The sequence below is a fragment of the Dipodomys spectabilis genome, unplaced genomic scaffold (genome assembly GCF_019054845.1).
Source record: "Dipodomys spectabilis isolate Male_0828 unplaced genomic scaffold, ASM1905484v1 ptg000386l, whole genome shotgun sequence".
NCBI lineage: Eukaryota > Metazoa > Chordata > Mammalia > Rodentia > Heteromyidae > Dipodomys > Dipodomys spectabilis.
In genome coordinates, this window is record NW_024871063.1 from 381,828 (window position 1) to 409,045 (window position 27,218).

The following is a 27,218-nucleotide window of genomic DNA, read 5'->3' on the forward strand; positions in this document are numbered from 1 at the left end:
TCCTGAGTAGGAAAATTCACTGCAGCTCAATGCTAATTGACAGTACTGGCATGTCCTGTGGACATTTGCTCCCAAATCCTGTGACACTCATTTGTCACGTTTGGCTACAAACCTGTGACCAGATGAGAAGATGAAGAGAGAAAATCCTTCCTAGAGAAAGCAGCTATGAAGAATATTGGGTAGTTAACCTATAAATTCAAACCATTGGAATGACCCTGTTAAGAAGTCAGATTTTCCAGATTAAAAAGTGAAGAAGAAAAGAAAGAATGTACCAGTGGCTTCTCACTTTAAAACCAGCTCCTCAGGAGTCTGAGATGTAGAGAACCTGAGTTTGAATCCAGTCAGCATAGGAAAGTCCATGACACTACTATTTCTAAGAGATCACAGAAAGGTTAATGCACTACCCTTGAGCAAAAGGAGCTCAGAGACAATGCTTAGGATCATAGCTCAACCCCAGGACCTGACCACTCAAAAAGAGCATGTACCTCCATGTCTTTGGGTATGTATGGATATATTCCTATAGGTGAAGCTCCAGAGTAGTTATGATGAATGGCACCAAGCTAGGAAATTTGTATTCAATAAAATGATCTCGTAACAGAGACTGCTTTCATGACAGTGTACAATCCAGGGCTCCCATCACTGTTCCTAGGGTAGACTGAGGGTTTCTCTGCATCCCAGGCCTGCTGGAAGAAGTCTTTCTCATTGAATGGACAGGCAGACAAAAGCACTCACTCCTGTACAGCTGTGTAACAAACAACTCCATCTGGGTCAGATAGTGAGGATGATTTTGGGCAGGCTCTGAATGTCAGGAGAAAATGGTCTCTTTGTACCCCAAACTATCTCTCTCCCCAATGCTCGGGGAGAGCACTGACAGGGAGCCTTCATTTGTGCCACCTCCTGTGGCAGGCCAAGTCCTGTGCACTTATCCTGCCTTTGTGAGACTATATTCCGGTGTTCAGATACAGTGTTCAATAAAATTCCGGAGTCCTTCTTGCAGAAAACTAGGGCACTGAACCTCATGAAATGTTTCATTGACGGCGATGATGGTCCTATGATTCCTCTCTAGGATTCTGGAAGCCTGGGAAATCCAAGCACAAATCTGATATCAAAGCTTCCTGTCATCAAGGGCTGGTGAATCTCATCAGGTTTTGAAACCTTTGATCTCTCCTAGTTGAGCCCTGGGTGGCTAGGTATTGGATTTGAAAACAAGCCTGGGGTGCTGACCATGAGCTCAGTACAGAAGCCCGTTGTTTTACCATTTTGTGTAACAGCATCAATTCTAGTCTGTGTGTGTGTGTGTGTGTGTGTGTGTGTGCGTGCACATGCACGCAGACTCATACACCATTCCTTGAGGTTGAAGTGAAGACCTGAGCACTGTACCTGAGCACTATAACTAGTTTCTCTTGTACAAGGATAGCCCTCTCCCACTTGAGCCAGAGCTACTTCAGGCTTTTTTTTAGTGATGTCCTGAGAAATCAAACCCAGGGTTACATATATGAAAAACACTTTACTCCTAAGGCACATTCTCAGCCCTTTACTTCAGGTTTGTTAGTTTGTTCTGTCTTTTTGTTGTTGTTATTGTAGGAGTTGACATCTGGGCCTGGGTGCTGTCCCTGAGCTCTTTAGCTCAAGTCTTGTGCTCTACCACTTTAGCCAAAACTCCATTTCAGTTTTTCTGGTGGTCCATCAGAGCTAAGTGTCTCAAGGACTTTCTAGCTCAGGCTAGCTTTTAACCATGATCCTTGTATCTTATCCTCCTGAGTAGTTAGTATGACAGGCATGAGCAACAAACACCCAACTTCAACTTCAGGTTTCTTAGTGGTCAATTGGAGAAAATAGCCTCATGGTACCTTTTGTGCCTGGGATAGTTTGGAACCCAGATCCTCAGATCTCAGCTTCCTGAGAAGGCGGGATGACAACCTCAGCTATAGACCCCTAGGCTGTGAACTCTGCTGCAAGGGGATCCTTGGTTCCACGTGATGGAGTGCTAACCATGAGCCAAGAGGTAAGGGGCAGCACCCAGGCCCCTAGTTCGAGGTTCATGACTGAGAAAAAACAAAACAAAACAATTGTCTGCAGGAGACAACTCATTACTCTTCAGAAATATATAATTTTTTTCCTGCCATGGGGACATATCTGAGAGTTAATATTCTTGTCTGCATAATCATCTCAGTTGTAGAACTCTTACAAGGACCTGATGAAAGAATGCACCCTGTGAAGGACACAGTACATGGCACTCTTTGCATGACTCAGCACACAGCATTCTGTGAAAGACTCAGCGCCCAGCACCCAATGAAGGACTCAGCACAGAGCACCCTATGAAGGACTCAGCACATAGCTCTATTCAACAAGCTGTCATTAGAATTGTAGTGACAATTTTCCACCTATGTCATTTTTTCCATTTATGACATCCTATTACATAGCATATAGATTTGCATCTGAATTATACATTCTACCTAACACTGAGCACTTTCAAAGAAAAAGAAAATGTGTGTCACACTCAACTTCTAAACTCCACAATTACATTTTTGGCAGTGCTGGGATCTAAACTCAGGGCCTAGAAGGTTCAATTCATGAATGAGTGACGGTCAGCATAGCAACCTATAGCCAATTCAGCTGCCAGGCCTTTCCTTGGCCCTGAGATAGAGCCCCAGATGCTGACCCCCATATTGCACTTAGTATAGTTATTCATTTTATTTTTGCTTTATTCATTTATTTACCATTTATTTTATTGATGATTATTACACATGAAATATTTATTACATAGGATATAGATTTGCCTATGTATGGAACCTCACACCTGACATGCAGGACTTTCACAGAAAAGAAAAACATGAGTCACCATGGACTTCTTACTACACGATTCAATTTTTGTCAGTGCTGGCATCTGAACTCACAGCCTACAAGGCTGAGTGTCAGCATGCCAGCCTGGAGCATATTTAGCTGACAGTCATTTCCAGCACCTGAGATCGAGCCCCAGGGATGGACAAAATAAGAACAGATTGACAAGCAGATAGTATTACACAATAAAATATAGATCTTTATACAGTGCCAGAGATGTCTATACATTCTTCAGTTATATTGACCACATTTCTTGGATATTTAGTATACTTCCATATAATTAATATTATTCTTTTCATACTTAATGAATTATTAATTAAATCATCCACTGTCTGGAAACTATTGCGTCCATGTAATAATATTCTTTGAATGTTTAAAAAAACTCATTAATATCCATTGGCCTCCTAAAATCACTCTGTCTAATTGTATAGTAGTATCCAGAAACAACCAATTCCACCTTGCCATTCATAATCTTCCATCGGTATTCCTATGAATAGGAATGAGACTCTTAAGATCTCCCTCCATTGGTAGAGGACAGGAAGGGGCTTCCAACACAGGGCCTATGTTGCCGTGTTGGCCTATGGCTTTCCTGGTAGCCCGCCAGCCTTCAGTGAACCCAGGTTACCGACATTTTTCAAATGTGTCATTCACACACAGGATGGTCACCTTGCAAAGCAAACAAATGTAAAACTGGCAACCATCTGCAAGTTGCCTTTTTTTTTTCTGTGTTGCATTATTATTTTTTTCCTGTCAGCCTCTGGGGCCCAGAAACCCAAGTTCGGCTGTGGGTCCAGTGGCTGCACCAGAGCCTAGAATGATCAAAGCTGAGGCAGAATTGCCACGACCTGAGTTCAAGCTCTGTGCTTGACAAAATAAAAATAAATAAATAGGTACATATATTCATACATTAAAAATAGTTAAAATATTATGAGGCTCCTTGGCTTGAAATTCATGCCCTTTATTCTGCCAGGCCTGGTAATTGAACTCAGGGTCTGGGTAAATCTGCAGCACTGTGGGGGATGGGGAAGTTCACCGTGCTGGAAGACAAGAAATCCAGGCCTGTTCCTAGGGCCTGAATTCAATTCCTAGCACTTAAAAGAATAATATACATATACATTTTTAACAGATGATTTATATTTACATACACATATTTACTGCATATTAAGGTTAGTGTATTCATTTTATTTTGTGTTTTATTAATTTTTTTATGTATTTTAGTGAGCATGATTATATATACCATTTTTTGCATCCTATTACATAAGACAAAAATTTCCCTATGTATTCTAGATCATTCCTGAGACCCAGGACTTTCACTGATAAGGAAAACAAGTGGGACAATTATTTTGTCCACCAGGATTAAGTTTTTGGCAGTTCTGTGAATTGAACTCATGAATTCACTTCATGAATGGTTAAATGTTAGCAGAGTAGTCTGATGCAAGTGAAGTTGGCAGGCAAAATTGAGGACCTGAGATCAAGCCCTAGGAATGGCCAATATATAAACAGATAGATGTTTAGATTGCAGTGTGTGTGTGCATTTTTGTGTGTATTTACATATGTATATACATCCATAAATATATACAGACAGATATACATTTATGTAGATTCTAGTGTATAACCCTATATAAAGAGTGATGTCTATATCTTATTTTTAATATATTCTTTTACTACCAATTATTCGGTCTAAAATTATGCCTCTATTAATTAATCACGGTAGAACAGTTAATGAAGAATTAATCAATGACCTATATTTATTACATACAATCTTATACTAGAATGACTAACTAATTAGTAATTCAATTAGTACATTTCAAACATTTTATTAGTGTTCCAATACATAGGAACAAGTTTCCTAGATCTTCGGCAGTGTGTAGGTGCAGTCCCAGGATCGAACTCAGGGCCTACATATCTGGGTTGGACTCAGGCTTTACTGATACCCCTCCAGCTTTTGTCATGCAAGGTCACATACAATTAAAAGACTAGTCATTGAGACCAAGGAGGGTAACAGTGCTGAGGAAACAAATGTAAAACTGTTGTGTGAAACTTCCTGGGTTTTTCCTCCTCCATTTTTGTTGTTTGATGTACTTTTGCCAGTGCTGGGAGTTGAACTCGGGTCCTAGGTTCCCTGGATCATATGTGGGTATAGAAGCTGCATCCCAGGCTATCATAATCATGGTTTAAGACACAATAAAATGGTTCGTTGAGTAAAAGGAGCTCAGGGAAAATGTCTAGGCTAACAGTTCAAGCCTCAGAACCTGCTACAAAAAAGCCATTAACTCCATGTGTCTGAGTATGTATGTATGCATTTGTATCAGTGAACATCCAGAGGTTCTATGAAGAAAGGCACCTAGCTAGGAAATTTGCTTTGAATAGAATGGTTTCATAGCACAGACAGTGCTTTCTAAACAGTGCATATTCCGGGGTTAGCCTCACTGTTCCCAGAGTAGCCTGAGGGGTTCTCCATACCCAAGGCTGCTGGAGGAACTCTGCTTCATTGTTGGAACAGGCAGACAAAAGGCCTCACTCCTGTACAGCTGTGTAACAAACAATTCATCCAGGCCAATTACTGAGAATGAGTGTGGGCAGGCTCTGAAGGTCAGGAGAAAAAGGCCTCTTTTTACCCCAAGCTCTCTCTCTCCGCAGTGCTCTGTTTTGACAGGAAAACTTCATTTGTGCCACATCCCGCGGCAGGCCAAGTTCCCTGCACTCATCCTGTCTTTATAAGACTATGTTTCAATGTTGAAACAAACTGCTACCATTAATTCAAGAGTGCTCCTGGTAGACAATTAGGGAGCTATACCTAATGAAATGATTCATTATTGGCAACGATGCCTCCGTGTGTGTGTGTGTGTGTGTGTGTGTGTGTGTGTGTGTGTGTGTGTGTGTGTGTGCATATACCAGTCCTGGTGCTTGAACTCAGGACCTAACCACTGTATCTGAGTTTCTCCTGTACAAGGACAGCACTCTACCACTTGAGCCACAGTGCCATTTCAGGGATGTGGAACATTTCTATGGATGTGGTACTGAGGATTCAAACCCAGGGTTTCACACATGCAAAGCAGTCTACCCCTAGGAAAAATTCCCAGCACTCCACTTCAGGTTTCTTTCTTTCTTTTCTTGTAAGTTGGAGGAGTTGAAGTTTGGGTCTGGGTGCTGTCTCTCATCTCTTCAGCTCAAATCTAGCGCTCTAGCACTTGAGCTACAGGGCCCCTTCAGGCTTTCTGGTGGTTTTAGGAGATAACCATCTCAAGGAATTTCCTGCCCAGGCTGGCTTTGGACCATGATCTGAAATTGCTTTGAACCAAGATCTTCAGCTTCCTGAGCAGACAGGATGATAGACCTCAGCTAAAGACACCTAAGCCCTGACACTTTGCTGCAAGGAGGTCCTTGGTTCAGCATGGTAGAACTTTAGCCATAAGCCCAAGAAGAAATTCAGCACCTAGCCTGTGAGTTCAAGGTTCATGATGGTGAAAATTAAACCAAAACAATTGTCTGCAGGAGACATCACTAGAGCTAAATATATACATAAATTTGGCCCTGCCTTGGGGACATATCTGAGCCTCAACTTACTCATCTGCACAATCATCTTACTTGTGTAGCTCTTATAAGGACCAGATGAAAGAATACAACTCGTGAATGACTCAGCACATAGCACCCTGTGAATGACTCAGCACACAGTACCCCATGAATGATCCAGCACCCCGTGAAAGACTCAGGACCGAGCACCCCAGGAAGGTTTCATCACATAGCTGTATAGTATAAACTGTCTTTAGATTTAAGGTGCTTTCATCAGTATCACCACTCTTTCACATACACATCACAAACCACACAAGTTAACATCTTACGGTTTAGAGGGGTGTTTTTTTGTGGGGAGTATCATCAGCCTCGGGGATTTCACTCATAGGTTGGAGGTACTGTCCGAAGATCTTTTCCTCAAGGCTAGAGCTCTACCATTTTGAGGCATAGCTCAGAGTCTCGCAGACTTCCTGTCAGGGCTGAGTTTTCAACCCACCAGTGTCTGATATCATCCCCCAAGCAGCAAGGGGTGAGCCAGCATCATCTGGTTCCATGGTGCTGGGTTGCAGCTGTTGACCTCTGGCTAAGTCATGTTAGGTGGCATCCATCGGCTTCAGACTCGCAGCTTGCTCTGTGATGAGGTATTTGAAATCCTGGCCTTCTATACTTGCAGTCAGAATATTCTAACTTGTTTTTGGTGCCAGTCCTGGGGCCTGAGTAAGGGCCTAAACACAATCCATAAGCTTTCATGCTCAACAGCAGTGCTCCACTTCTTGAATGACAGCACTACTTGCTGTTAATTCTGTTCATGTGATATTGTGGAATGGATCCCAGGGCTTCATACATACTAGGCGAGCACTCTACCACAGAGCCCCAGGAATGTCAAGTGTAGAAATAGATATGTAGATTGTTACACACACACACACACACACACACACACACACATATGTATACACATACATATATAAGTACATATATATATGTATGTATAAAACAAGACAGGGATGTCTGTATATTAATTAATTATATATACTATATTACTACGAATTATCAATAAATTATTCCTTCCTTTATTTAAGTATTATGGTTGAATACATAATATAGTATTAATTGAAAATTAGTCAATATACTATAATTATTGTGTATAATTTTATAATATAATCATACACTACTAATGTAATTATTACTTTGCAACATTCCATTTGTATGGATATATATCAAAATGCATTTCTTAGGATCTCCTGCCATTCATAGGTGGCAGTCTTGGGATTCACACCCAGGCCTAGGTTGCTGATTTTGGCTATGGCTTCCCTGATAGCCCACCAAACTTCAGCAGGGCAAGGTCACGTACACTTTCCAGGCCCTGTCATTTAGAACCAAAATGGTTGCAATGCAAAGAAAAAAAACATATAAAACTGCCTTCTGGAACTTCCCAGTTTTATCCTTCTCCTTTGTTTTCAGTTTGGGGGCCAGAACTCTGGGTCTGGGTGCTGTCCCTCAACTCTTCAGCTCAAGGCTATCGCCCTACCAGTTGAGCCATAAGACTACTTCCAGGTTTTTCTGCTTATATGGTGCTGAGGAATCTAACCCAGGGCCTTATATATGCAAGGCAAGCGCTGTTTACTGAGCCATCTTCCTAGCACTTCTACTTTTTTTTTTTGATAGTCCCAATGTTTGAACTCAGGTCCTAGGATCTCAGGATGGGCTGTGGGTCCAGAAGCTGCACAGCAGCCTAGGATGATCAGAACTGAAACAGAGTTGCACGAGCTGAGTTCAAGCCCCAGGCATGGCCAAAAAAAATATTAAGGCCCTGGCTTGGAATTTGCACTGTTTTTCTGGCAGGCCTGGGATTTGAACTCAGGGTCTGGGTAACTCTGTGGTACTATGGCGGAGAGTAAGCTCACCGTCGTTGAAGACAAGAATTTCAGCAAGAATTTTAGGGCCCAATTTCAAGCCCCAGTACTGAAAAAAATAATATCTATATATGAGATCTATTTACGTGCATGGGTTCAAAACTTATGACATTTATTTCCCTTGTTTTTATTTTATTTAGTGATAATACATATATAGCATCTATTTCATTTATTACATCTTATCACATGGATCTATTTGCATATAGATTATACATCATACTGAGACCCAGAACTTTCACAGACAAGGAAAAAAATGTGTCAAAATTGGCTTCTGACACCACATATAAAATTTTGGCCATGCTGGGATTTGAACTCACAGCCCACAATGCCCAATTCATGAAAGGGTCAGTTGTAGAACAAAAGCCTTTGGCAAACTGAGCTTCCAGCCAGTTCTGAGGACCTGGGAACAAGCCATAGTAGTGGCTGATAGAGAGAGATAGAGATAGAGATATATCTCTATCTATCTATCTATATTTCTACAGAGATATAGATATATCTCTATCTATCTATCTATATCTCTACAGAGATATAGATACATATCTCTACAGAGATATAGATAGATAGAGAGACAGACAGACAGACAGATAGATAGATAGATAGATAGATAGATAGATAGATAGATAGATAGATAGATAGATAGATAGATAGATAGATGGATAGCTCTAGATGCATGAAACAAGAGAGAGATGTCTGTATACTATGAAATTGCATATACGGTATTACTACTGATTACTGGGAATTAAATTATTCCTTCCTTTTTTAAGGATCATGATTGAATACATAATAAAGTATTAATTGAAAATTAGTCATTGTATTATAAATGTTGTGAATAATTTTATAATATAATCAAACACTAACTACTAATTTACTTGTTACTTTTATAACATTCCATTTGTATAGATGTACATGGGAATGGGTTTTTAGAATCTCTGCCATTCATTAGTGGCAATCCCAGGATTCGACCTCCAGACCAAAGTTGCCAGTTTTGGCTATGGCTTCTTTAACAGTCTGCCAAACATCAGCAATGCAAAGTCATGTACTCTTTCTTGCCTTGTCATTTACATCCAGGATGGTCATAATACAAAGGGAAAAAAAAGTAAAAAACCACCTCTTGAACTTCTCAGTTTTATGCTTCTCCTTTTTTTTGCCAGCCTCAAGATTTGAACTAGGGTCCTAGGATCCAAGGGTGGGCTGTGGCAGAGATGCCAAGACCTGAATGCAAGCCCTGTGCTTGGCCAAAAAAATAATAATTATTATAAGGCCCTGATTTGGAATTTGCACCATTTTTCTGGCAGGCCTTTTATTTGAACTGAGGGTCTGGATAACTCTGTGACACTGTGGGTAAAGGGGAAAAGCTCACTGTCCTTGAAGACAAGAAATTCAGACTAGTTCCCAGGGCCTTAAATGAAGCCCAGCACTGGAAAAAGTAATACTAATATATGAGATCTATTTTCATGCATGGGTTTACTGCATATGATCTTTATTACCCTTGTTTATTTAGTATTATTACCCATATAATAGTTCTTTTATTACATCATATCACATAGGATATATTTGCATATGGATTATACATCATACTGAGACCCAGGACATTCAAAGAGAAGGAAAAAAGTGTCAAAATTGGCTTCTTACTGCACGAATAAATTTTTGATGATGCTGGGATTTCAATTCAAGGCCTACAATGGCCAATCCATAAATGGGATCACAGTCTTAGCACACAAGCCTCTGGCAAACTGAGCTCCAGAAAGTTCTGATGACCTGTAATCAAGCCACAGGAGTGATTGTTCTCTCTCTCTCTCTATATATATATATATAGATAGATAGATAGATAGATATAGATAGATCTATATATGTCTCTATATATCTATAAGTTTATAGATATATAGAGAAGATATATAGATATATATAGAGAGAGATATCTATATATCTTCTCTATATATCTATAGAATATAGATATATATCTATATATAGAAAGAAACATAGATAGATAGATAGATAGATAGATATGTAGATATATATGCATACAGAGAGAGAGGGAATGTGAGGATATTAAATTATATATATGATAACCATTATTAGTTATTAAATTATGCCTCCATTTAATGAAGTATCGTGTTTGAATACTTATAAAAGCATTAATTAAAAATTAGTCAGTATCCTTCCATTATGGGAATCATACTATGGTGCTAGAATGGAAGATATAAATCCAATAACTTTTCTGTGGCATTATAAAATAGAATCATGAATTTACTGCAAATTTAATTATTACTTTTATAACATTCCATTAGCATTCACATGAATATGAATGAGTTTTTCAGGATCTCCTTCCATTTGTGGGTGACAGTCCTGGCTTTCGAACTCCAAGCCTGGTTAGTTTCTTTTGAATGCAAACCATTAGAATGACACCTTGAAGATTTCAGATTGTTAAAATTACAAAAAAGCAAAAAAAGATGAAAAGAAACGAAGGAGCCAGGGCTCTTGCCTGTAATCCTAACTCCTCAGGAAGCTGAGATGTAGAGAATGACAATTTGAATTCAGCCGTGGCAAGAAAGCCTGAGACACTCTTATTTTTAAGAGATCACAGGGAAAAAAAAAACATGAATGGGGCTGTGGCTCAAGGACAGAATGCTACCATTGAGCAAAAGGAACTCAGGGACAAGGCCTAGACTCATAGAACAAACCTGGAACTCCCCCCCCTGCCCCCCCAAAAAGGAGGCAATAACTCTATATCTCTGTGTATGGATGGATGATGTATGGATGACAGGTATTCAGCAGGTTGCCCATGCCCAGTCCCCCAACCTGGGTAAGCTGGAACAAGCCCTCAGAGAGTTCTAAGTCTGAGCTGGAAGCTCGAACAAAGCATTCTCTGCCATTTAATAACTGAAGTCTTATGTTCTGGCTGAGGTGTCCAATCAGGACACCTAGCAGCCAGCCACTGCCTCCAGGGAGATCACAGTACCTAGACTGTAGGAGTTGTCAAAGTTTCTGGTTCCATATTCTCTATCCCTCTGTAGGATGTGAGCCTAGACCTCTAGGGCCTGGTGGCTATCACTCATTTATCATTCCTCATTGCTGAGTCACAGGCTGGTCCGAAATCTTGGCAAAGATATGAAATAGTCAACAATATATATGCCGAAAGGGATATGCCAATAAATCTCACCCTCATAATTCCCATTAGAAGGGAGCCTTGGGATGCGAATGTGGCTTAATGGTAGAGTGCTTACCTAGCACGCACTAAGCCCTGGGTTCGATTGCTCAGTACCACAGAAAGAGAAAAAGCCAAAAGTGGCACTGTGGCTTAAGTGATAGTGGGCTAGCCTTGAGCAAAAGAAGCTCAGGAACATGCCCAGAACTTGAGTTCATGCCCCAAGATTGGCAAAAAAATAAGTGAGCCTGATGAGACATATTCTTCTGGGAATCAGAGGAGGGCCAAGGTTATAGGTAAGAGGTAGGGTAGAGGGTAGGTGTTGGTGGTTAACCTCTGTAAGCTACTCAGGAGGCTGAGATCTGAGGATCCCAATTGCAAGCAGGAAAGTCTATATGAGACACTTTTCTCCAATTAAACACAAAAAGCCAGAAGTAGAGCTGTGGTTTAAGTACTAGAGTGCTAGCCTTGAGCACAAAAGCTCAGGGATAGGATAGCATCCAGGCCATGAAATCAAACCCTGGGACTGGCACGCACATGCACACACAGACACACACACACACACACACACACACACACACACACACACACACAAGATAGAGCCTTTGCCAGTCAGCCTGCACAAGTTCCATCTCTAGCAACTCAATATGAAAAAAAAGTGGGAGAAGGGAAGTAAATACTTGCTCCAGGAGGTGATATAAGCAGTGCCAAAATTCCCCAGGAGTTCCAAGATGTGGATTCAGGGCAGAGGGCCTCAGGCAGAAGGTACAGCATGGGCAAAGGTCCTGAGGTGTAGAGCAGATGGTGTGGGTGGAATGAAGGTTCTGTGGCTTCAAGCAAGTATGGCAGGACATTCAAGGCTGAGTCACAGGTAGGGCAGAGGGTGGGGTCCCACAATGGGGCCCAGGGGGAAGATTAGCTTGGCTTTTTACCAGGGACCCCATCCATTTCCTGTGGCTGGAATCTTATTTTTAACAGCTCCTGACCCTCTGACGTCCTTTGCATATAGAAGGCAGGGCAAACGCAGGGAAGAACGCTTGTTTGACCCATTGCAACAATGAGAAGTATAAGTTGTCATGTTTAAAACGAACTTTACAACTTTGGTGCGGGCGGGGGGAAGGTTGGGTGGGGGGCCGAGGGGAGGCTGGGAAGTGATGGGAAGGGGAAACAAAGAAGGAGGCTACAATGCTTGGTAAGAAATGTACTCATTATCTTGCCCATGTAATTTTAACCCCTCTGTACAGTATTTTCACAATAAAAAGAAAAGCTTCTAGCACAATGCCACCAGTGGCTCAACCCCTGTAAATCTTAGCTACTCAGGAGACTGAGATAGAGATCTTATGTGAAGCCAGCTCAGGGGAGGAAAGTTAGTGAGACTCTTCTTGCCAATGAACTACTAAAAGCCAGAAATGGAGCTGTGGCTCAAGTGGTAAAGTGCTAACCTTGAGGGAAAATGTTAAGAGACCAGAGCCCAGACCCTGAGTTCAAGCCCCAATAATGGCACAGAAAAATTAAAGAAAAGCTTTCAGGAGCTCCTACTCCACTGTGGTGAAAGACTAGTCCTCAGAAGATTGAGATGTGAGGACCACAGTTCAAAGCCAGCCCAAGCAGGAAAGTCCAAGAGACTCTGATCTCCAAGGAACCTCCATAAAACCGGAAGTGGCTCTTTAGCTCAAGTGGTAAGCTGAAGAGCTTAGGGACAACGCCCAGTCCCAGAGTTCAAGCCCCATGACCAACCCCTGGCCTGCTAGTACCTCTGTGGCTCTAGGCAGAGTACTTTCCAGTGGGCCCCTAAGGGTCTCCCAATGTCTAGGTGTCCTAAGCGGCTTGAGAGCAGCCTGTTTGGAGGCCATTGTCTACAAAGCAAGACATAGTACCAGAGAAGGGTGGAGCCTTGGGGCATGGAGATAATCAGAATGGCATCTGTCATGCATGTAATGTGGATCTGAGCAGTAAATTGATGTCTCAGACCACAGTTCTGAGCCAGGAGGGGCAGAAGCTGCAAGATTTCATACCAGGTAATGCCCATTCATGCAGGTATCACAAGAGTGAATTTGTCAGGCACACCTTGGGCAAGTGTTGAGTTGGGCTCATGAAAGACTTGTAAGCTCAGGAATCCACAGCCGGCTGGCTGATGCTTGTAGCACTAGCTGTCCCTGGAGTCGCAGGGCTCAGAGGCCTGCTTTTCTCACCAGTGCTCAGGGACACAGGAAGGTCTGCAATCGTGGGCTGACTACAAATGAGCATCCATAGTGCCCTCTCCTTGGTCCTGTGGCCCAGTGCACAAATGGAGGGACTGGTTCCATGGAACTTACTTCCATGGCCCAGACCCCTCAGCCCAAGAAGGATTTAGGGAGATAACACTTGATATGCCTGTAGAGTTTACTGTGACAATGCCTCAGGACTGCCCCCAGTTCTAGCTCAACTCATCATTACCACCTTCCTGTGTATGTTTGTGTGTGTGTGTGTGTGTGTGTGTGTGTGTGTGTGTGTGTGTGTGTGCACGCGCGCGCGTGTGCGTGCGTGTGCACGCATAAGCACCTTGGTTCTAGGGCTTGATCTCAGGTCCTGGGCTCTGTCCCTCACATTTTTCATTCAGGGCTAGCACTCTTCCACTTAAGCCACAGCTTTTCTTCCAGCTTTTGGGTGGTTATTTGCAGAAGAGAGTCTCACAGACATTTCTAGCTGGGCTGCCTCTGAATGGCAATCCTCAGATCTCAGACTCCTGAGGAGCTAGGAGTATGAGAGCATGAGCTATTAGCATCTGGCCACACTTCCTTTCTTGGCTAAAACAGACTACCTCTCTCCAGCTGAGCACACATCTACAGCTACCCCTCTTATCCCTGGCTTCAGATGAAACATAACCTCCTCCCCTGAGGAAAAAGAATGGGATCAGGTTTGAGTTTTATGTTCTTCACAGTCAGAGGCTGGTGGAAGCTGATGTGGAGGTCAGAGATCTAGGCCAGGGCAAGTAGACAGCTGTTAGAACAGAAGAGTGTAGGAAAAGATATCCATGCAGTTGGATGCCAGTGGCTCATGCCTATAATCCTAGCTACTCAAGGCTGAGACCTATGGATCAATCAAGATTCAAAGCTAGCCTGGGCAAACTCTTATCTCCAAAGAATCACGAAAAAGATGCGAAGCGGAGCTACCGTAGTTCAAGTAGTACAGCACCAACCTTGTGCAAACAAGCTAAAGATACCTAGGATAACACCTAGGTTCTGAGTTCAAGCCCTGGCAAACACACACACACACCTCCTCTGGAGGTGGACAAAGATATGGATAGCTGAACTTGGGCTCCAAAGGAAAAGTGGAATATTTAGGTCTCTGACAATTTAAGACTCATTATAGATCCTGATAGGGGGCTAAAGGCAAGGTTGCAATGGAGAAGCGGCACCATCTGAATTTAGGAATAGGCAGACAGGCACTCACCAAGTGGACAGAGAAAAATGAGGGAAAAATACACACACACACACACACACACACACACACACACACACACACCACACACACACACACACCAACGGGTAGCCCAAGGCCTCAGCAGTCCTTGAGCACATGAATATTCCAACCCCCGGGAAGATGGCAATATTGGTCTCCGAACAACTGTAGACAAAACTCAGAGCTTCTCACACATCTGGAATGGCTCCTAACACAGCAGGGCATTTCCTACTGTACACACAGCTTTTTGCCAGAATTTGTTATTTTTTATTTCAGTTTTCTCAAGGCTAGCATTTTATTGCTTGTACCACAGCTCCATTTCTATCTTTTGCTGGTCACTTTCAAATCAGAATCTAATGGACTTTTTTTTCTTGGTCTGCTTTCAAACCACAATCCTCAGATTTCATCTTTCTGATTAACTAGGATTAAAGACATGAGCCATCAGTGTGGCTTCTACTTTTTCCTCTATAGTTATCTAATGCACATACTTAGATAGTAATGTAAAACTGAGAGTATAGAAGCAAGATGTACAGTGATGATACTGTCCTGTCAGAAATTCAAGTTAGTAATGTAAATTTCTTCATAAGACCATAAACAAAAAATACCATGATACAGTGTAAGAGAACTCACTATTGAACATATGAGCTTTAAGAGCTTTCTAATAGATCCATTATTTATTGTTACCTAACATTATTAAAACATATGAGGCATTAGTAAAATAGAAGTCCTATGCATGACTACATAAATTCCATGTTTTTTTAAAGACACTTGTTTTCATCTAAAAAAGTAGGCCTGTCTATTGTCTTCATGTGATTTTGATGATTGAAGGTGCTTAGTGAGAAGGTGAAAATGTATTAGTAGTCCTAAACTATCAATTCTCATTTTTTCTTCTTGGAGAATATAATGATCAAAGCAATAGTTCAGAATCAGCAAGCAATAGTTCAGAATCATGCTTCCAGTGCAAGTGGATCACCAGTAAGAAATCCTCAATACCATTTTACACAAAGTTTTGTCACAGATACAATCTGCCTGCCTTCTCTAGCTGCTTTACTAGCTTGGACCTATTTCTTCATTGTACAGGAAAAGTGTCATTCAACTGATTTCAGTCAGATCTGTTACTAGAATTACCAAGGATTTAGATTCTTGTCTGTAATTTGGTCAAAGCTATGTCTCTTTATGTAGGCTACTAAAAATGTATTTACTAATTTCAAGTAAATACATAAATTCTATTTCAATCTTTTTTAAAAAATACAATTTTGTTTGCTCTATCAATTGATCAGAGGCATGGATTTTGTGGCTAGCTAGGTCATTGCACATGTGTATCTCTCTTCCTTTCTCTATTTCATGGTTCTCATAGATAATATGATTGCTCCATAATTATCCTAATTTATTTTGCTTTTATATTTTTGGTTGTATCATTTCACTTTTTGCTCTGCCATTTCCCAAATCATTTATATAGAAGGCATTATTTCATATTTTCTCATTCCTAGAATAAGCTGCACATGAAGACATCACTGGTTCTCATTTTCAGTCTGTACCTTTGAATATGGAGGAACATCTTTCCTCTGTTCTCCATCAATTCCCTACTCTCCAGTTAGAATAATTTCGAATAGTAAAATTAGAAAAAGAGAATATAAATCATGGTGAAAAAAATATGCAGAAAATTCACCGGATATTTCTGACCAGTTCAACCTATGTGAACTGTTAGGGAAATACATGGAAACCTCATTCCCACTGGCTCTCAAAGTCTCTGCTTAGTGAATTCTTAGAAAGATGAGGAACAAGATGAAAAAGTAAGGAATAGTATCAATTGCAAGACAAAAAATGGAGAAGGATCCAAGTAAATTTCTTCATTGGGCTACTGAAAATATTCAGCTTACTACAGTGTGGAAACTACTTTTCAAAAAGGCCACTCATGTGAATAATAGGGGATGATGATGAGTATACCCCACTTCATCTGGAAGCCGACAGTGGACGCTTAGACATTGTCCATGAGTTGGTGGCTCAAGTGGCAAATGCAATAACTGTAGATGGCTGGACACCTCTGCAAAGTGTATATATGCAGAATAATACCAGACTGGCTTCTTTCTTACTTCATCATGATACAGATACCAATGCCCTAACTAAAGGCCTCTTGACCCCCTTACATCTTGTGCTGAGAATTGAGATAGCAAAGATACACTGGATCTCCTTCTGTTGAACCATTATATAAACCAGGCGTGAAGAACAACTTAGAAGAAACTGCATTTGAAATTGCCCAAAGGATAAGTATTTATCACTACCTCTATGAAGCTGTGGAAGGCTGTACAAATTGTTCTCTTAAGTCCTAATGGTAGGGTTAAGTTTCTTAAATTTCAAAAATGCAAGTCCATCCTTTGTGTCCGTACAAAATAATTCCACAATCCAAATAAGGACAATATCTTTTTTTTTTTTTTTTTGCTCGGTCATGGGGCTTGAACACTGGGCCTGGGCACTATGCCTGTGCTCTTCAGCTCAAGGTGAGTGCTCTACCACTTGAGCCACAGCTTCACTTCCAGTTTTCTAGTGGTTTATTGGAGATAAGAGTCTCACGGACTTTCCTTCCCGGGCTGGCTTTGAACCGTGAGCCTTAGATCTCAGCGTCCTGAGTAGCTAGGATTACAGGAGTGAGCCACCAGCGCCCGGCAACACCAATACTTACTGTAAAAATTCATGAATTCCATGGAATTCCTCCAAGTGAATTGCCTGCATTGGATGTCAAAATGAATTCAAGAGTTTTTGTATACATGTATAATGATTTCTGCAGAGTTTGTGATTTTTTAATCAGAAATAATTTTAATGTATCTGTTGAAATGAGTAGTACAGAAACTAAAGTATTTCTGGTGGTTGTCTGAAAAAGAATATTTTAAAATATTCTATATTCTATGTTTGCATAATGTTCATAATTTATTTTATTCTTTCCTAGATATACTTTGAATTCTATATTATTTTATAATATATAGGTTCATTAATGTGTCCTTTCAGATTGTATTCCATATAGAAAGTTTTAGATTCCTTTTTTGCCTAGGTCCTAATATTATTTTTCTTTGGGATAAAATGACAATTTTGTCTAATTTCAAAAGTTTTGTAAAGTTTATGCTATGTAAACGCCTTTCTGAGGTGAAGATTTAATACACTAATGCCAAACTAAATTTAATTTAAAGGAATTACGTTTGTTGTTACACTTGTTATTTTGTAATCAACTTTTTTTTTTTTTTAGGTCCGGTCCTGGGGCCTGAACTCTGGGCCTGGGTGCTGTTCCTCAGCTCTTCAGCTCAAGGCTAGCGCTCTACCACTGAAGCCACAGCGCCACTTCCGGCTTTTTTCTTTTTGCTTATGTGGTGCTGAGGAATCGAACCCAGGGCCTCGAGCATGCAAGGCAAGGGCTCTACCACTGAGTCACCTTCCCAGCCCTGTAATCAACTTTTTAATAACTGTTTTTCATTCCTTGCATCTGAAGAATGAAAAATACGGAATACTTCACAAATTTTCATATCATCCTTGTGCAATTGCCATGTTAATCTCTGTATTGTAATTTGGGAATACGTGCTGCTGAAGCATGTAGTATCTTCTAAATTTAAGTAGTTAGTGATGCAATCTTTATGGAGGCTTATATCCGTGGGTGCCTACTTGGAACAAGGAAATCTTATTGTTCCTAACAATGCTATTATTTCCCTAAAATTCTTTGAATAGGGGAAAAATTACATGTTCAATCGATTGCTCACATTTGCAATTTTTTTTGTCAATGACAATTTTAAGTCTTTTTCATTTGGAATTTGATCATACTTTCAATAATTTATAGCTAGGTCCAAAGGTGATGGCTTTTTCAAGTACTTATTGATCCAACTGAATTAGGTTTGTGTAGCTAATGGATTCAAAGTAAGCCTTGCTTAAGAGCTACTTATAACATTCTGCAGCTGACATTTTCCCAAATGAGGTCTTACTGGCACAAATGTCTACCTGACCCTTTACTCTTCTCCCATGTAGGAACAGACCAATCAGAATATCTTACCCTGACAACATAGATTGTTTTACTTGAACAAAACTTAAATGTTACAAGGGATCATAGCGAGATGAACAGTTCAGTCAGAAGTGTTCAGACTAGAAGGTATTTTATCAAAATATAATTGTTTATTATATCTAACATTTCAAAAGTAGCTAAAGCCAAGAAGGTGAAAAAATTGATCATATGCGTGATTACTTAATGTCCTGGCCTGTCTACCATCCAACCAGGCAGGAACTTACACCACTGCATTTCTATCACGAAATATTTTCATAGTTGCAGGAGAAGTCCAGATGTTTCTCCTCATTATTAGGCCTTTAATTGGTAATGTTTTAATGGTAAAGCTTTAGGTCCAACTCTATCAAACACTGAGGTACAGATAATGGAATAATACTTTAAAACAGAGTTGCCTTTGATACTGTAACCACAACAGAACAATGCAAAGCGTGTGTCTTTTTCTTATATTATATAGTTATATATTTTATATTTATATGTGCTGATTTTATATTTCACACAGTGAAACTTACTAGAATTAGTTGATAATTTCACTAATAAATTAATATTTATTTATTCCAATAAATAGAATAGGAATATAAATAATTAGGTTTAAAATGTATATTAGAATATATAAAGTATCAGAGCAATGTCTTTGGTATAAACTTGTGATACATTCTAACTGTTCTTGGTCTTCTGAATTCACATGGTAAAAAAAACAATGTTGTTTTCCGCTAATCTAAAAGGGATTTTGCTCTGCTTCTCTGTTTATTGTTTTAACTCGCTGGTCCCAAACTGTTTTTCAACATATTTCTGAAGCAATCCTACTAATTATGCCCAAATTTTGCTGATAAGGTGTCTAACAAATATTATTCTTCTGCATGACACAATGATTCCTAGGATCCCAGGTCCCAGTTATCGGCATCATCAGATAACAGAGGCAAGACTTCTCACCAAGGCCCATGCAACATGCCAACACAAAGTATTTGAAGATCCATCTCAAGTTCTAATTTCCTATATTTAAGGGCCCCAATTCCTTGAGATGCAGGAATTAGCAGTAAGCAATTGTGAAATGCACGGCAACTTAAAATGAAAGATGAGATCACAAAATTTGAGAGTATGTATGACAATTCAAACATTCAACTTACAGCTGACCAGCCCATATGAGTGAACAAGTTCACAAAGTGTCATAAGATTATTTTTAATACCCCTCCCCTATGATTAATGAAAGATTTTAGTCCTGCATAAGTGAGCCAAAAAGTAGTTCCTGGAAGGATAGATCGATAATTGGTCTACCAAGGCCCAGAAAAATTTACTTAGAGTTCAAATGTAATTCAGAAAAATATTGAGAAGATCCTTAGTGCTTCAAAACACTGGGACTTCAGTACAACATATTTCAGTGGTATAAAAATGTCACTCTCAAACCAATGATGATCTACATTTAATATTTTGAAAATTATTCCTTTTCAAATTAACTTTTTAAAATCACATTCGCCAAAATAACATTTGACAAGTAGATGATACTTAGTGACATTACAAGTTTTTCAAGTGTAGGCAGAAAGTTACAATAGAGTTGAATTATTTACCCAGCACTAATGCCCAACACATTCAACCATTCATTAAAGTGTAGAAATAGTACCACCCACAATTTGTGTTTTTCAGTAAGGGCCTTCCAGAAATGTGTTAGGTAGATCAGCCTCCCAAATTTCAAACCCAAAAATTAGCTAATAAAGTCAATGTCATCATTTAATAAGGTACATTTTAAAAAGTCACAAGTAGTTGTCTTATCCTATGTAATAATATGTTTTCCCTATCTGTCTAACATAGGAAGAAATATGACTTAAGTCTTGAATATGGGTACTCATCAGAGATATGACAAACATAAAATCTGTCTTCTATTTCTATCATATTCCTCTATAGGAATAAATTTTAGTATTCTTCTTTTTCCAAAACTTATAGGTAGTAGAAAATAATATCCCATGTAAAATAAAACAATCACACCATTGTACAAAGCCATTTATAAGAACTGGTAGTTAGGAATACATTCTATGCCAATGTTTTTACTTTCTTTTTGACTAAAGATTAATCTTCCAAATGGATGAGAATAAAATCATGGTTAGGTGCTTCACGTCTCCTGTCTTGCAAATTTGAATGAATTATGGAAATATAAGCTGACATCAGTTCAAGCATATGCAGTATGGAAGCTCCATGAAATGTACATAAACCTTTCAAAGTATTAATAGACAGTGTAACAGGATGACTATCAGGAAGTTGAAAACAGAAAGGAATTATAGTAAAGACATAGAATGAATGAAAAATGAACAAGGGGCAAGTACAGCTAGAATACTCAATCTAAACATATGATAAAGGAAGTGGTAAATCTGAAATAAATCTTGGAGGAGGGGTTGGTTGAGAATGATGGAAGGAGTGACTCTGATCCAAGAGCATTGGACAATTAGATGGATATATTTAATTGTAACACTTGCACAACCTTTTGAAATTCAGTTTAAAAACACAACAAAAAACAAAAACACAAAAAAATCACAACCAATCTGAAATCTCTAGAAAGTATGAATATGACCTCCACAAATTTTAAGCAGTTAATGAAGGAAGGGTCGTCATGGGAAAAGCAAACAAAGCTATACAAAGAGAGAAGTTTGGGATAGGGGAGAATTTTGAACAGATTTAAATAGATTGTCTAAGGTTATAAATCACCTACATCTGCTGCAAATATTATCTTTCTTCTATGAGTTCTCTGTCTGAACTGGATAATCCAGTCGTGAGACACACTTGATAGCTTGTGAAGACAGAATGGAAGAAACAAGATCAAGAACCCATTACTCCACTGGAGAGAAAACAATCCTCTATGTTTTCTCTAATCTCTCTTCACTACTCTTTCTTCATACTTTTAAGTCAATTGATTTTGAATTATATTTTTCCTTCTTTCTTCTGACAAAGTAATTGGTCAAAGTAATTCCTTAAATATTATTTGCCATTTTCTTCTTTCATGCTGTTTAATTGGCCAAGCAAGTCTATTAAACTTCCCTCTTGCATTTGGTTGCCCTGAAACTTAATGTAAAACTTTGTCTCCAGAAAACAGTCCAAGAAGCTGTGATCACAAATATTTGGCTGTATTTTTTCTTTTACCTTGAAAATCTTCTTGTGTCTAAAGTGCCCACAAAAATAAGTAATCCATCACTTTTTGGTTCAATCCATTCTAACCTAAAAGATATATTTTGCTAAGAAGATGGTTAGAGGAAACTGAAAAATACTGCACTTTTATCTTCTATCTTAAGACTCTCCTTAGATACCATATCAGGAACAATGAAGTTATTCTATGCAAAATTATTTCAATAGATGATTTTTCTCTTGGTCTTGCATTTGTTCACCAAGATGTATGGAGGAGCGTAGAGTTAAATCACCTATACCTAGGAAGACAGTGTCTGTTACAAAAGGACAATGCTTCTATGTCCTGCTTCTATGTCCTCCTCTTAGCTCTTGCCTGATTTCCAATTAATCACAGCATTTTGGCTTCAAGTTTAGTGAAGCTGAAGGACTATATGGGCTCCACCACTGTTACATCTTCATGATTTCTCTTTTAAAACTATTTAAGTTGCTTCATTTGGATGTGGAATTTATTTTCATGTCTTCATTCAATCTGTTCTGCATTGTAGTGAGCCAAATAGGCTCTGTAAAATCACTTTTGGTAATAAAATTACTAACACAATTTAGTGCTGGGAAGTTGGCTCTTTGGTAGAGCGCTTGCCTTGAATGACTAAGGCCCTGGGTTCGATTCCTCAGCACCACATAAGCAAAAAGAAAAAAGCCGGAAGTAGTGCTGTGGCTCAAGTGGTAGAGCGCTAGCCTTGACCTGAAGAGCTGAGGGACAGCGCGGAGGCTCAGAGTTCAGGCACCACGACTGGACATCCAAAAAAAATATTAACACAATTTATATAAAAAAGTTTGGCCTCCCTTCACTGCTGAAGCCAATACGCTTAGCAAGGCTTTCTAAGAACTATGTTTTCTTACCTTTTCCATTTGCTCAATTCTTTTCTGAACCCAAAACATTTTGGCTTATGCAATAAGAGAAGTCTTCACTATTTCATGTTATTAAGGATATTATTTTTTGTGAGCCACTTAGAAATGTGAAATCATTGGTTTGAAGTATCCAATCAGATTTTTTTCTGTGTTTCACTGCTTCACATGCAAAGACATTGTAGAAAGTGTTACAAACAGAAATGTGTAATCCCAACACCTTCTTTCATTGTGGAGGGCACTTTCTCCCTAAATATTTTGACTCAAATTATCTTTTTCAGAGAATTACGGTTTGGTAATTAAAGGTAAATTCACAAAATTGATGTCTTATTTTTTAAGAATTTGAATTTAAATTCCAGTATATCCTTGTTTCAACATAAGAATGTATTTCCTGGGTAAGGATAATTCCAAGGGAACCTACAGGATTTAGAGCAACGTTTCTGAGGTTTGTTTGTTTAGTGTGAAAATGAGCATCTTCACCCACATTGCTTCCTCTCTACTAAATCTCCGTGGATTTCTTTGCATGAAAGCCTATTCTCCCAGGCAATTTTAAATTTTCTTAATAGGCTAAGTTGTTAAAAATTTTGAACAACTCAAATTTACCTGTCATAACTTTAAAACCCTTGAAATACCTTTATCAGAACTGCGAATTCACAAATCCTAATTCCACCTTTACCATCAAAAAGTTAACATGCTGTTTTCATGATATGGTGTCCATGCAGCTATTATTTTCCAGTGGTTTTGTACTGCGTATACATAACCATATAAGCTGAGGCTAAGCAAAATGAATTCCAAGATATGGAACCAGATTTTTTCAATTGTGGTTGTTGTTTTTGATGAACTATGTGATTTGTTTTCTCTGGGTTTTCCCCCTATTGTTCATTCCTGCTGTATTTGATTTTGTATTGTGTATGCATTTACCTTAAATAGGGAAGGGAAGAGGAAGAGCAAAATGGTGAGACAAATGACAAAGGGAAAACCAATGCAATAGCAATACTCACAAGACAATATATTGGAAATGTACATTACAGCTTGTGAGGGGTGAAGGAAAACTGTGAGAAAAATGAGGGGGGGGTAACAAGTTTGAAATGTTTTGTATTTACTACCTTACAATTATTGTAACCTCACTGTACATCAATTTGATAATAAAATTGAAAAAATAAGCTGCGTAAAATGTAATTTCACTGTACTGGCACAGTAAATATTATTCTTTATGTAGTAATATTTTAAAAATCAGTACTATTTGACATCCAATTCAAATTAATTACCACTTCTTTATCAGAGGGTCATCAACGTGATTGTTATCCAACTAGACAATATTTTCATAATATACTTGCCGAATTTTTCGAAAAAGAATACATTTAATACTTTCTAATTCTAAAACAGAAAACCACTTTAATGCTATGGAAGCCCAAAACATTTAAAATTAACTAAGTTGTTAAGAGGACAGAATACATGTGTTCTTCAAAATTCCTATGAGAAATAACTACTCATAATTACTCATTTTTAAATTCTCAACATTCCATACCTGAGAGATTCAAAACAGTACTTTTTTGCATGTTATGAAATTCTGCAATAGATGCAGTTTCCAATGGGGTGTTAAAGATTGAGAAGTCAACAGAAAAATAGCCACATTCTCGTAGAGGAGAAAACTATGAAGCATCTGTAATAATTAATTCGTCAAGAGTAAGCAATTTTTTTATCAGAGTAAGCTGTTATTTCTATGACCATCAATCCCAAGATTTATACCATGAAGTCATCCTAGCCCAACAGTTTCCAACTTGTAAGGGGCACCTTGAAATTCCTTAATTCATATCATGAATAGCTTATCTCTATTGTGAAAAATACTACACCTCTGCTAATGTGATTTCCTCCGTGTTCTGGAAAGACACCACAATAAACTGAGCTGCATCATTTTTCCTCACTTGCAAATATTATTTATATTTATACTTTTTTAATTATCATAGATATTGAGGAAGCTAAGAGCGGAAAATTATGGTTCAAAGCCCACTCTGGCAGGAAGGTTTCTTAGAATCTTATCTCCAATATACTTCTCCGTAAAAGCCAGACACAATGTGGCACTGAGGTTGAAGTGGTAGGGCAGGAGCCTTGAGCATAAACAGGCTCAGAGACACTGTCCAGGCCAAGAGTTCAAGCTCTAAGCAAACCAATAAAACAAAAACAACGTTGAATACAAACCCCAAACCTAGCATTTTCCTCAATGTATACAGAGGCACGTAAATAAGGAAATATCTTCCTGTGTTACTTATAGGTTGAAGAAAGAAGATGTCACAGAATTACTCTCTTCATACCATTTTAAACTAAACCCTCAAAAAATGCTGTTTTTATAAATTTATAAATTACTGTCATCCATTTGTTGGCAACTCTGTCTAGATTATTCACATTAACATGGTATACATGAACTGTGGGAATTATCTATTTACTATATTCTAATTATAACTCTCTTGAAAGAATATTCTAGGAAAATAGAATGCCAGAATCATTTGTGAATTTTTCAATTAATCCCTCTACTTAAAAAGAATTTTGTAGTATCCTATAGAATATAAGATTACAAACAAAACCAAGATATATATTTTAAATCTAAATTCTAATTTATCAAGGTCTACAAAGTCCTACATTAGATGAACTTTGCTATTTCTCCAGGCTTATGCTTTTGTAATTCTTCAACATTTCTTTGGAATCCAACAGAATGTTGCTTACTCACTTTTGCAAATTTTTGGATGGGAATAATGAGCCATTTTGCATCTAGAATGTTCTGTAATGAAGAGAGCATTTAAAACACAAGTGAGGATATATATGAGTTGCATTTCAATAGGAAAATTGACTTCTCAAAACATAATGAGAAAATTAGACCCAAATTCCAACTGTGTATTCCTTTCTTGTTGTTTTGTTTGTTTTATTGAGACAAAATTATTCTACCTGGTCCAGGGAAGATATCGCAATATAGTTCCATTCTTTAATCTCCTGTCGAAGTGCTAGAATTCCAGGCTTGTATCACATTGCCCTGCCATAGTTTGTTTATTTACTCTAGAAACAGACTAGCAATTCTGAACTTCTCCTATGATCTTATCCACTAGACTGACTGCTCAGACTATTTATGTACTATTTTCAAAGATGTTCTAACATTTGACACAAGATATGAACATTTTCATATGCACCTAGAGGGTTCCCTGATTCATTCCTCCATGAATCCTATCCCATTAATAATGTTGCTTGACTCTCTTACTATCTCTGATTCCTACCTATGTAAGATTCTCAACTTTTGGGGGGAAATTTCACTTGAGGGCTTTCTAATATTAAAAATTATCGCTTGATTCTAGTCTTAATTGGGACATATTTTTATTGTTTTCTAACTTTTCTACATATTCTGAGAATTGTTTTATTTGTGTATTTTTGTGTGCACATATAAATCCCTCTGTGTGTATGTGTATGTTTGTATGTATGTATGCACAAACCTCAAGCTCTTATTCAGCAATCTTGCTCATGACTGGTATTCCAGCTTTTGGCTGTTTAATTATAGGTAGTGTCTCAAAGCCTGTTCTGCCCAGGCTGGATGCAAATTGAACTTCTCAGACTCCTTTACATTCTTAGGTTTTATTTTTCCAGGAGTATCAACTTTTAAACTACAAACACTTTTGTGAGTGTAAAGTCTATCCTGTAGCCCAGATTTTTAATGCAAGAATTAATATAAAGATTGATGGACATATACCTTACATATCTTGAGTGTACACTGTTAGAAATGTGATCCTAAGCTCGGTGTGGTGAGATCTGAGGATTGGGATTTAAAGCCAGCCCAGGTAGGAAAGTCCTGGAGACTCTTTTCTCCAATAACTACCAGAAAACTGGGAGTGGCACTGTGGCTCAAGTGGAAGAGCACTAGCCTTGAGCTTCGTTGCAGAAGGACAGCACCCAGTCCCAGATTTCAAGTACCATGACCAACCACTACAAAAAGAATATAAGAAAAGGAAAAAAAAGAAATGTGATCTTAGCCACCAGATTCATTGCTAGTATAATTCCTGTTCTTTCAAGATAGATTCTTTTTTTCCAGTTAAGTCCATTATCTCATATATGACTTGCATTGGAAACAGAATCATTCTTCCATTCTTCTTTTTACAAAATTAGGTGATTAGCAAGCGTGATTTAGAAAGGAAGTGGCTTCATGTTCCATATAGGAGTAATGCTTTCTCTATATCACTCCCATAAATCTACATACTGGACTTGGCTTTATTGTTTCAATGTTGTCTTATTTGTAGAGTCTTCTATATTTTACTGAGCCCTTTTATATAAACACAGA

General features: G+C 38.7%; 2 pseudogenes; both read right to left on the minus strand.

Moving 5' to 3' along the window:
- LOC122096685 overlaps positions 1–27,218 on the minus strand; it is a 219,660-nt pseudogene that overhangs the window by 160,516 nt on the left and 31,926 nt on the right.
- On the minus strand, positions 18,336–18,432 carry LOC122096707 (annotated as a pseudogene).